Source organism: Ochotona princeps, chromosome 19 (assembly GCF_030435755.1).
Source record: "Ochotona princeps isolate mOchPri1 chromosome 19, mOchPri1.hap1, whole genome shotgun sequence".
NCBI lineage: Eukaryota > Metazoa > Chordata > Mammalia > Lagomorpha > Ochotonidae > Ochotona > Ochotona princeps.
Window position 1 is genome coordinate 38,788,823 of NC_080850.1, and position 10,759 is coordinate 38,799,581.

A 10,759-nucleotide genomic window follows, 5' to 3' on the forward strand; every position below is an offset into this window, starting at 1 on the left:
GCATTCCGTCAGCTACCACTGACCAGCAGGGGGCTCTGTGCTGGATTCCTGAGGCAGCACAGACCTCGCACATGTACACAAAGCCCCCTACTGCTCACTCCTGCCACTGCCCCACACACACACACCACTTACCTCAGACTGCTGCCCGCTCTTGTACAACTCAGGCAATGCCAGCAAGGTTTCTGCAGAAACATCTTTATCGAGGATCCCAAACATGAGAGGGGGTAAGGAGGTGAAGAACAAATTGAAAAATATCATCTGCCAGTAGTCGATCATAGTAGAACCAGTGAAGCCACAGAAGAACTGATACCAGAAGAGCAGCATGACATAGCACTGCAGACAGAACAGGCCTGGTGAGTGAGCCAGCCACACTGCTGAGACGTCATGACACTTTACTTACTTCTACAAATGACCATAACAGCCAGGGCTGGGAACTCAGTCTGACTCCTGCAAGGATAGCAGAGACCCAAGTACTTGAACCATTACTTACTGTTGTCCAAGATGACATCAGCAACACTTACAGGAGCTAGAACGGAAGGCTCTTTATATGGATGTGGCCATCCAAAGCAAGAAACACGTATCACATACATATTTAAGATTTACTTCCCCCTGGGAAGAAACTCCAGTGTTCAACTCCACAGTTAACACAATGTTCAAATTTCAGAGCAGGCAGGCTTTTAATCATCTCTGAAATTTCTTTCAGATGTGGAAGACATCACAGCTCTCTACCTTCTAATTCAAATGAACAGTCAATGAGCATGAGTATCTACAGCAGCGGCTGGAGCATCGAACCAGAAACAGCATCAGCACTTTGAAACCGTGCCAGGATGGAGCCGCTCAAATTTAAAGCTGAGAAGAGGCGGTGCCTTTCAAAAGAGTGCTTCCTTTGGATGCCCCCGCCCCCAATTAAGCAGGGATATTTTGCATTCGAAGTAAACACCCTCTCAGTCTCACACTGAATGTCTAGTCAACTGCAGTGACTTGTTCCCATAGACTTGTGGGAGAATATTACCATCCAGTTGACTGCATTTATGTTATTTGTCATACTGTTTACTGGCATGCATTGACCTTTGTGCAGCATGTCTCACTCCGCAGCTAGCGTAACTACCATAGCTGCAATGCCAAACCAGAAGAATGCACCAAGAGACTCAACTGATAAATAAAATGCCAGCTTGTACGCACCCCTTGACTGCTGTGTCTCTCTGTTCTTTGTGTAAAGACCAGGGCAATGACAATCAGATGGTATGTGGAGCCTCTTGGGGATTACACAAAACTACAGAATACATAACTCAGGCCTGTTTTTCCTTTCTTAAAACAGCAATACCCTGTAACCATCGTTAATCAGGCACTCTTCTAACAAGACAGACACCACTCTGTTTCTCAGCCCCAACACCATCTTTAAAACACTGTTTGGAAGGCACACAGTACTTTTCAGAGCTCTAATACTCTTTATGTTAATAGACATATGGAGATCCTACCTCCCTGTTCTTGTTGATGAGCAAACGGGGGCTCAGAGAAAGCTCACCAGAGATGCCCGAGTCAGACAAGAACACCATCTTGATGATCTCCTGCCCTGCAAGAACTTTCTGCAAAGAGACCCACTGGGGCTGCCATAACATTCAGGTCTGGGGTGGAAGCCTTACATTGGTGACACACCTTTACCTCCCGCTGTCCAGGCCTGGGGTACAGTCCTACCTTAGGAGCAGTTGTCCAGAGAGGAAGCCTAACATAATATATATTAAATCTGTTTCCTTGCAATAAAAAAATGTCATCAATGAAACTTGTTTCCAAGAGTAATTAACAATAACCAAAAGATAAAGTCGAGGTGGGTATTTGTCCTACTGCTTACACACCATTTCAGATGCCCACCAACCTCTGCTGGAGTACCTAGGCTGGCTGTCCACCTCCTAACTCCAGCAGGCTGCGAGGCAGACCTGAGGGACCAAACAGTTGGGTTCCTGCCACACAAATAGAAGCCTTGAATTGAGTTCATCCATTCAGACCCCATTTCCTTGCTGACATCTGTGGATGGAACCATTAGAAAAATTTGATGCAGAAATTTTTGGAGAACTATGCATTCTCCCCACAAAATGTGCAATTCCACAGACTAAGGAGCCCTCACATATAACAAAGTACCATTACTGCCTCCTCTTTACAAATGGTAAAATGGAACTTTGCAGAATATTTCCACATATGCAAATATTACGGCAGCAGCAGTGTATCTGAGTCCAGAGTTCCTGTTCATAACCCCGCATCCTGCCTGCTATTTGTCCAATAGTTCTCATACAGTATCACCCTTTCTTACAGGTTCACGAACACAGAGTATCATCCCTTTTCTGTTACACAAACCAAAGCCCAGAGAATTAAGTTGTTCACCAAACATCACAGACCTACTGAAACAGTTTCTGCATGCAGACATGCAGATCAGCCCGATTCATTCGCTGTGCTGTCCCCAAGGCCGGGACCTGCAAGACCTACAAGGATGGGGAGTGCTGTTGCTGCACGGCCACTCACCACATTTTTATAGAAGTAGTACACCACCATTCTGGCCAAGCGTGAATAGCACCAGTGGCCGTGGACGAGCAGCAGCTTCTTGAGGTACCTGAAGCGGGAGATGGCGAAGTCACTGGACATGACAGCCTGGAAGACAGGACAGATGTCAGCTTTCATCACAGCTCTGTGACCTGCAGAATTCCCTTACGGGGGTGATTCTTAATTACAGTGCATAGCTGGCAACATCCCCAAGACCCTTGATTCTCAGTCACTCTGCATTCTGATGCCCTAATCTACCTTCTCAGGAAACGCAAATCTCACTAGAAAGCCAGGAAGACAGAGAAAAAGGGTGCAGTCTGTCTGTTCATCTCCACCCAGTTATCCTATAACCAATTATTATAACCTATGTGTCAAGCCCCATGTTGGAGATATGATAATTCAACAGATACCAGGAGCTTCTGCTCAGGTACTTCGCAAACTCTCAGCACACTTCACTGCCTCATGGGACAGCTTATTCAAGCTAAAGGTTGCTAGCTCTTTCTCTACCTGCAGCTGAAATGTGCTGAAACGGACCCAGAAACTGACACACTTACCCAGGCTGCAGTGCTGTCTGGATCCTTGCAACCGAGTAGCTAGCAAGCAAGACTTTGTCCACATCAGCGTTCTCCATGGTGCTGGATATCAGGAAGATTTACAAAGTTGAATGTCACACCTTTGACTAACACATTCTCCAGTAAACTGACTTTATGCCTAGTTGCACAGTTGATGGATTTTGAGCACATTTTCTGTCCCTGAGAGACTATTCTAATCATTCCCTATGTTGCTCAGAATGAACCCCAAAAGATTTCCTAGGAGTCAGGTTTGTTCATTATTAAACTACAACTTTCTTTACAATATTTTCTTTCTGTTTCTGTATTTATGGCACTTTCTTGTGCTTAAGACTTGCTGATAGAATCTAACTTGTGTGTGTATTAAGCTGTACACTAGCCTGGCACCCACAGCTACCAACTATGCAAAGCCTTTCTGCCATCTATTGAATCATCCAAAAGTTCATCCCACAATGCTGTGCTGACCCAAGGTAACTGGCTATGGCCTCTGACTATGTTGGAGAGCAGCTTTCCAACTCAGTTAAAGAGACTGATGCATTGCTTAGCAATTAAAATGTCATACTTCCTATTGATTAAGTTCACAGTGAACTTACGCTCATTTTCCTGGTGAATCAGACTGGAACAGGCTTGCATTTAAAGGGGAAGCCCCTACATAGCCGATTGGAAAATCCTTGCTCCGTGTTGGCCAGGCTCATTCCTAAGAAAAAAAAAATATCAGAAGTAGATGAGTGAAGAGGAGCTGAAAACCACAAGATACCCCCTTGGGCAAACGGAGGGCAAGACCTAGAGAGGCAGATAAGTGACACTCTGAACACAAATGAACAAATATGAACCATATTCATTGCATTTTCACTTAGGAATAAGGTAACTAAGAATTTCTTTTACTAAGACAAATCACGCTTTTTAAAGTGAAGTTGCCAGTTGGTAAGTGGATAGCATTCACCTAAACTTCTAAAAATGGAAGATTAGCTATTCTATTTCAGCCCTTTTAGAACAAGCAGATCATGTGTGGGTGGGTGTCCCTGTTCAAGATATTAAACCTATTTAGTGGGCAGAGGTGTATAAAATGCTTAAAAGGGGTTAAACTGCTAATATGCAGTACAAGTGTCTTATATAACCAACACAAACATTCAAGCAGCAATAGAACAGACAACACATATGATGGAGTACCCCTGAGATTATACTGGAGGTAAGAAATTCATATTACCTATGAGGCCTTAACTCCTTAACATCCTAGTGCAATACATTGAATATCTATGCCGACAGTGGCATAAGTAGATATAAAATGATAAAAATTATACATTGTTACATTTACCATGCTGTAATTTTTTAGTGTATTCCATGCGTTTTTTCATTTTGATGTTTAGAGTGTAGCAGTATGTGAGTTTCCACCAGTAATCACTTCACAGGTCTCGTGTTTCCCATGCCTCATTGCATCACCTTGGCTGGTGCTTGATTTACTCTCCTCTTGGTTAGCACGGCCTGTAAGCACGTGCTGGTGCTGCTGGAGGAGCTCCCCAGTGAGGCGGCCCTGGAACGAGGACAGGAACGCACGGCAGCAGAGGCCAGAGGAAAAGACGGTTCACGACGAGAGTCGAGAGATCGACACCAACAGCCTGACGAGCTGGTCCTGCACATCTCAGCAACTCCCTTCAAGCTTTAGCAATAGACACCGCCCCTCAAGAAAACATTTTTCACTGATTGAAATGCTCATGACTCTGCAATTTGAATTTGTGTGAGTACATCCATCATGTTCCCAAAATAAAGACATTGCCATATGACATGTTATTCAAAAGTACCCCTTGTTACAGAAACAAACGATGGCATAAGAAACCTTGCTTTTTTAGTAGCCATTTAAACTGTTGTGAAATGAGAATGGTGGAGAATTCTAGGATAGGGAAATGGGTAAATAATATGGAAGTAATATAAAATAAGTAAATATGAATTAAATCATAAGTGCTTACCTAAGAGTTTTTATAAAATCTTAAGTTTAATGAAATGAGAAATAGTTTTGACTAATATTTTCTTTGACATACCATGTTACATGAGATACTGTGTGACTGTGTCGGTCACACCACCTCCAGTGGAACCTGCATGAGAAATCGCCAGGCCGAGGCGGAAGCCTCAAGGAAGGATGCCTCCTGGACTCGGCTGCATCTCCAGTGGTCTTAGCATCCTTGGCTGTACTCTCTTTACTCTTATCTAAATGGCTGGAATAATGCTATTTATGTGCAGCAAATGCTCAATGTTTCTTTATAGTTCTATGAAGCCTTCTGACAGGAGACTGGACAAGGATAGCAAGCCTGTGGGATAAAAACTATTAAGTCACTAGCTTTAATAAACCTACCTGGAACTATTTTTTAGAATTCCTAAAAAGAAGATTATAGTAGAAATCTATAGCTTAAAAAGCCATACAGGAAGAAAAACTAAGAAAAATAGACAAGTTAATATTAAAACCAATGTAAGGCGCAAAATACAATGAGAGCTAACCGCTTAATGATTAAAACTGCAGCTGGTGCCAAACTGTGTCCACAAGAAACAGCAACTGCAGTCGGTCACCAGGCTATCAGAGAGTAAGTTATGATATGATCCCTACCCGGTAAGCATGAATCAAAAGGTTGTGTTGTACTTTGCAACTGTATACACAAACATATGATCAGAAATTAATTAAAATGATTTAAAATCATCATCTTCATTAATGACACAATGTTACAAATTAGTACCGTTAAAAGGCACTATTTTTACCCAATAATTGAGTCATTACATTGTGACTTTATATCACAATGTAGTTATAATTAAAACAGTAACTACAAAAGCTATGAAAGTTGCTAGCAATCACCTCTTTAAACTTGGCTAACATGTGACTCAACCTTTGCTCACTGGGAAAGGAATTTGAGCCTTGAGAAACAGAACTCATGTTTTCTATTTTCCATGCATGGTCTGACTTCAACCTTCACTTTTTTCTTAAGAAGTTATCTTTCAGAGTTGACAAATACATACTCCTAGGTGTTATTCTTCTCTTTGAGAAGGAATCCCAAGCTGGTAATTGCATGGATTTTTTTCACCCCTCAGTTATTGTGAATGTGAGCTTTGTTCCATACAATTTCATTGTCGAACTCATTTCCCAAGAGCACACTAAATAGAAAGATGGTTTTAAGTTAAAAAAAAATGCTCCCTTAAAAATATCTCATCAGGTCCTAGATACACTCCTTTCTTAAAGTACCAAGAAACTGTTAATATTAGCATAAAATTGGTATTTTTGTGTTTCCTTATTAGAGTGCAGAGCTTCATAATAGAGATCAGTCTGTTGATTCAGTAATGAGTGAGATATTTTCCACCCATTTCAATTTCTTAGAAATCTCTTACATTAGAATACTTTGAAAAGTTTATGGAACCTGGCCTTATGAGGTAAATCATGGCACTTTTTAAAAATTCTTCCAAAATTTGGGAGGCTTCAGAAAGTTGATGTGAAACTTGCATGATGAAAAAACCCCATAGAGTTTAAAATTTTTTTTTCCAGAGAAATGAACTGACCTTTTTTTCATTTTGTTTCTTAGGAACTTTTTGAAGTACCTTCATGCAGCGTCTGGATGCTTGGGCGGTTCATGCTGTCTGTCTTTTCGCCCTGGGTCACAATGGGACAAGGGAGCAACATGTTAGTGCGTCTGCTTTCCCACTTGATCAAGGTCAGAAGGGGTAAATTCTAGTTACTACATGGGGCACATTTTCACTTGGTTCCCACCCCTGAAAGAAGAGAATGTAATGCAGGCTGCTGCTCACACTAATAGTCAAGTGACCTAGTTTTAGTTAGTCCTCTTCTGGAGTCTTCCAGTGCTGGAGAGTGTCCCCAGATGATCATACTGTCTTCTGTTCCCAGTCAGGCATTCCTAGAGTTTGAAAAAGAAAGCGTGGAGGCCCTCCAAAATCTGTGGTCAGAACACAAATATTTTGGAAAAGTCTCCTCCTTGACCTGCTCTCAAAGTAAAAAATATTCTCACTAGCAAGTGAATTTTTGCAAGAAAATATTGTAAAATGTTAAAACCCACAAATTTTTATCAGTTATACATAATATGAATGCTTCCAAGTATTTTTTTCTATAAAATTTAGCACTCTTGGTATGTTGTTGCTCATGACACTCAAAATTATCATTATCATGATTTTATAATACAGTCATAATAGCCAAATGATGTGGTAATACAAAAATTGGCTCTAAAAGGACAAAGCTACACTATTTATAGGAAATTAATTTGCCGTTACATGAAGCCAGAACTTGTGAAATTCTTTGTGCTTCAAGTAAAATAAACGATGCATTTATATTAATACCTGTACTAAAATAGCATACATAGACTAAATAGGGTTTTCTGTATCTCTCTTCTCTGAACAGATGCTAAGAATATCTTTGTTGAAAGGATGGTTTTCAATTGTGTCCTACAGAGGACAAACCTACATCATTGTTTTGTGGAATCTCAAAAATGTACAGAAAGGTACATGGCTAAGTTGGACTAAAGTGTCTGGTAAACATATGCACAAAGTCAATATTTTCATGCTGTATTTTAAATCTTTTCCAACCTATTGCAACGATAACTGGAAAATATGGCTTCCCAGCCTACTCACACTCAACTTCTTCCATTCCTGATACTCAACAGCATTCGTTTTCATCACAATAATTTGTGGAGTGACTCAGTCTCTGCTTAGTAAATCCACATAGAGATGAGGTGTCTAGAAAAAGCCAACGCTGTCCTTAACAGTGCAACAATCATGTGGAAAGTGAGGGCTCAGCACCAGCTGCCAGTGCTAGGTGGGCACAAGCCCTGTGCATCTATGCTGCTTCTCCTTGGTCCTTGGAGTCTGCTCTATAACTAATGAGGCAAGGGTTGTGACTTCAGTCACAGTGCAGCTAACTTGTCCTCTGTCCTTGCAGGGCTGCACCTTGACCTTACACCACTCCTCACCTTCCTTGGGGGCCCTGCATCCTGTCTACCTGCCCTGCCTCCACTGGCCATCTTCTGGCTTGCTTAGGCTTCTTAAAGAGTTTGAAAACACTCAACACACTTTGTGCTCAACTGTGGGAACTGCAAATGCAGCTCAGATGCCACAGGAAAAATCTGCAGCTCTCTGGGGATTATGTCTTTTAAGCCGTTTCAGGTTCAAGGCCTGCAGTCAGCTCCTTGACCCCTCCCTCAGTCACCTGCCCACAGCTTGTGACGTGTTGTATGTCTAGTTTCTCTCTGTGTCCCAGTACTGGAGCAGTACTAAGGAGACCCACTGACAAGGATGGCGCAAGGATAGTAAGAATTGAGGACGTCTGTTCAGTGTGAATTGCCTGCTCCAGTTGCTTCTCACACACCCCCTAAGGAGAATTCTCCCTGTGCCAGCATCTGACTCAGTAGCAAGAACAGCCTTTTTTCACATTGCAAGCAGATGGATGTTTGCAGCACAGTGAACTAACCTGTGGACCACTTCCAGCAAGTTGGATAATTTCAAAATTACAGGACAAAGGTCAGATTGGAGAAGCCTAGAATTTGCCTTAGTTTTCATCACCCCTTTTATTTGGTGAACCAACTGATTGCCAATATGCTTGTATTGTTAGATATGACTGCTCATTTATGTCTTATAATCAGTGTTCACTTGCACATCATTTGATGGATATTTCAGGGTGGTTACATGTTGGTTGCCAACCAGGCTCAAGTTCAACACACAAATAATATGACTCAATGTTTACTTTGTTCATTCAAATTGTATAAACAACTTAGTAGGAAAGAAATATGCTTCAAGGGCCCGGCGGCTTAGCCTAGCGGCTAAAGTCCTCGCCTTGAACGCCCCGGGATCCCATATGGGCGCCGGTTCTAATCCCGGCAGCTCCACTTCCCATCCAGCTCCCTGCTTGTGGCCTGGGAAAGCAGGAGAGGATGGTGGGAGACCCGCGTGGGAGACCCGGAAGAGGTTCCAGGTTCCCGGCATCAGATCGGCACGCACCGACCCGTTGCGGCTCACTTGGGGAGTGAAACATCGGATGGAAGATCTTCCTCTGTCTCTCCTCCTCTCTGTATATCTGACTTTGTAACAAAATAAATAAATCTTTAAAAAAAAAGATATGCTTCAAAACAGTAAGGGTAAACATTTCAAGTAAGAATAGGTTTGTGGCAACATAACTTGCAACATTTTCATAGCCACTTACTGTCTTTTGATATTACTTTATTGTAATTAAGAATATAATTTCTCAATTAAGTTGCCCAAGTTTTTGGCTGTCAGGTTTGGAAAGCTTTGTGGACTTGTGCAATCCTTATGCAAGCTACTAATGCCATTAACCAATTTCCAAGATAAAAGACAAATATCACGTTTTCTGACTTGTGGTGGCTAATAGATGCAACAGAAAAATGTGATTGAGACTGACAGCTTTGCATTTGCTTATTTACAGCTCTTGCCTGTATCCATGTTCCTTTGTACTGGCTGGACACGTGAGTGGAACATTAAGCCCTTCACTGTCAGAAGGAAGTAGTATCATCAGAGTCTTAGAGCTGCATCTATGAACTATGCTAAATCTGTTCTTTTTATGTTAAAAATTTAACAAATTATAAGAAAATTTTATGCCTGTGTGATTAATGTAGTTATACAAATCTTCTGGGAATTAGACAATATTGAATTCAAGTAACATGGCACTCAACAATGAGAATGCATTTGCCTTTAGGATTCCTGTACTCTACAAGGAAACAAAAGCTGAGAACAGGATATATGACTTACATGGAATGCTTATCCATCTGGTCTCTGGCGTTTCACTTAATGAAGGTATGTATTTCACTTAAAAAGCATACCATCAGGCCCGGTGCCGTGACCTAGCAGCTAAAGTCCTCACCTTGAACGTGCCCGGATCCCATATGGTCACCGTTCTAATCCCGGCAGCCCTGCTTCCCATCCAGCTCCCTGCCTGTGGCCTGGGAAAGCAGCCAAGGATGGCCCAAAGCCTTGGGACCCTGCACCTGCATGGGAGACCCGGAAGAGGTCCCCGGCTTCGGATCAGCACAGCACCGGCCGTTGCGGTTACTTGGGGAGTGAATCATCGGATGGAAGCTCTTCCTCTCTGTCTCTCCTCCTCTCTGTATATCTAACTTTGTGATAAAAATAAACAAATCTTGAAAAGAAATTTAAAAAAAAAGCATACCATCACGTGGATTAGATATTTGAGAACCGAATTGGACAAGTAAAGGTAAGATGAATGAAATCTAAGGGATGTAAATCTATGAAGGGGAAGACAGCTTGTGTGTATGAATACTATAAATTTCCTGAATGAACAGTAACGGAAGGAGGACCATCATCAAGGTTTGTGGGGTTTGGAAGTGGAATGAAGACCATAGGATGATTCGGTCCCCAATTCACCCTGTCTCCTCTTGCAGATCCAGGCATGTCATGTGCAGGATGGCACATGCATATTGCTATAAGGAAGACAAAGTTTCCAATTCACCTTGTAAAGGTAATAATGAACTTGACAGTGTCTCCACCACATGTGGACACATTACAATTAACTAAGTATGACTTTCTGTTGGTATATTGAATTCATGCCATCTGGTTCTTTTTTGTTTGTGCCTACATCATAAAGTAATCTGGTGAACCATCAAAACCACTTGAGCAAGAGCCTCGGAGCATGCCCCACATCCGGGACC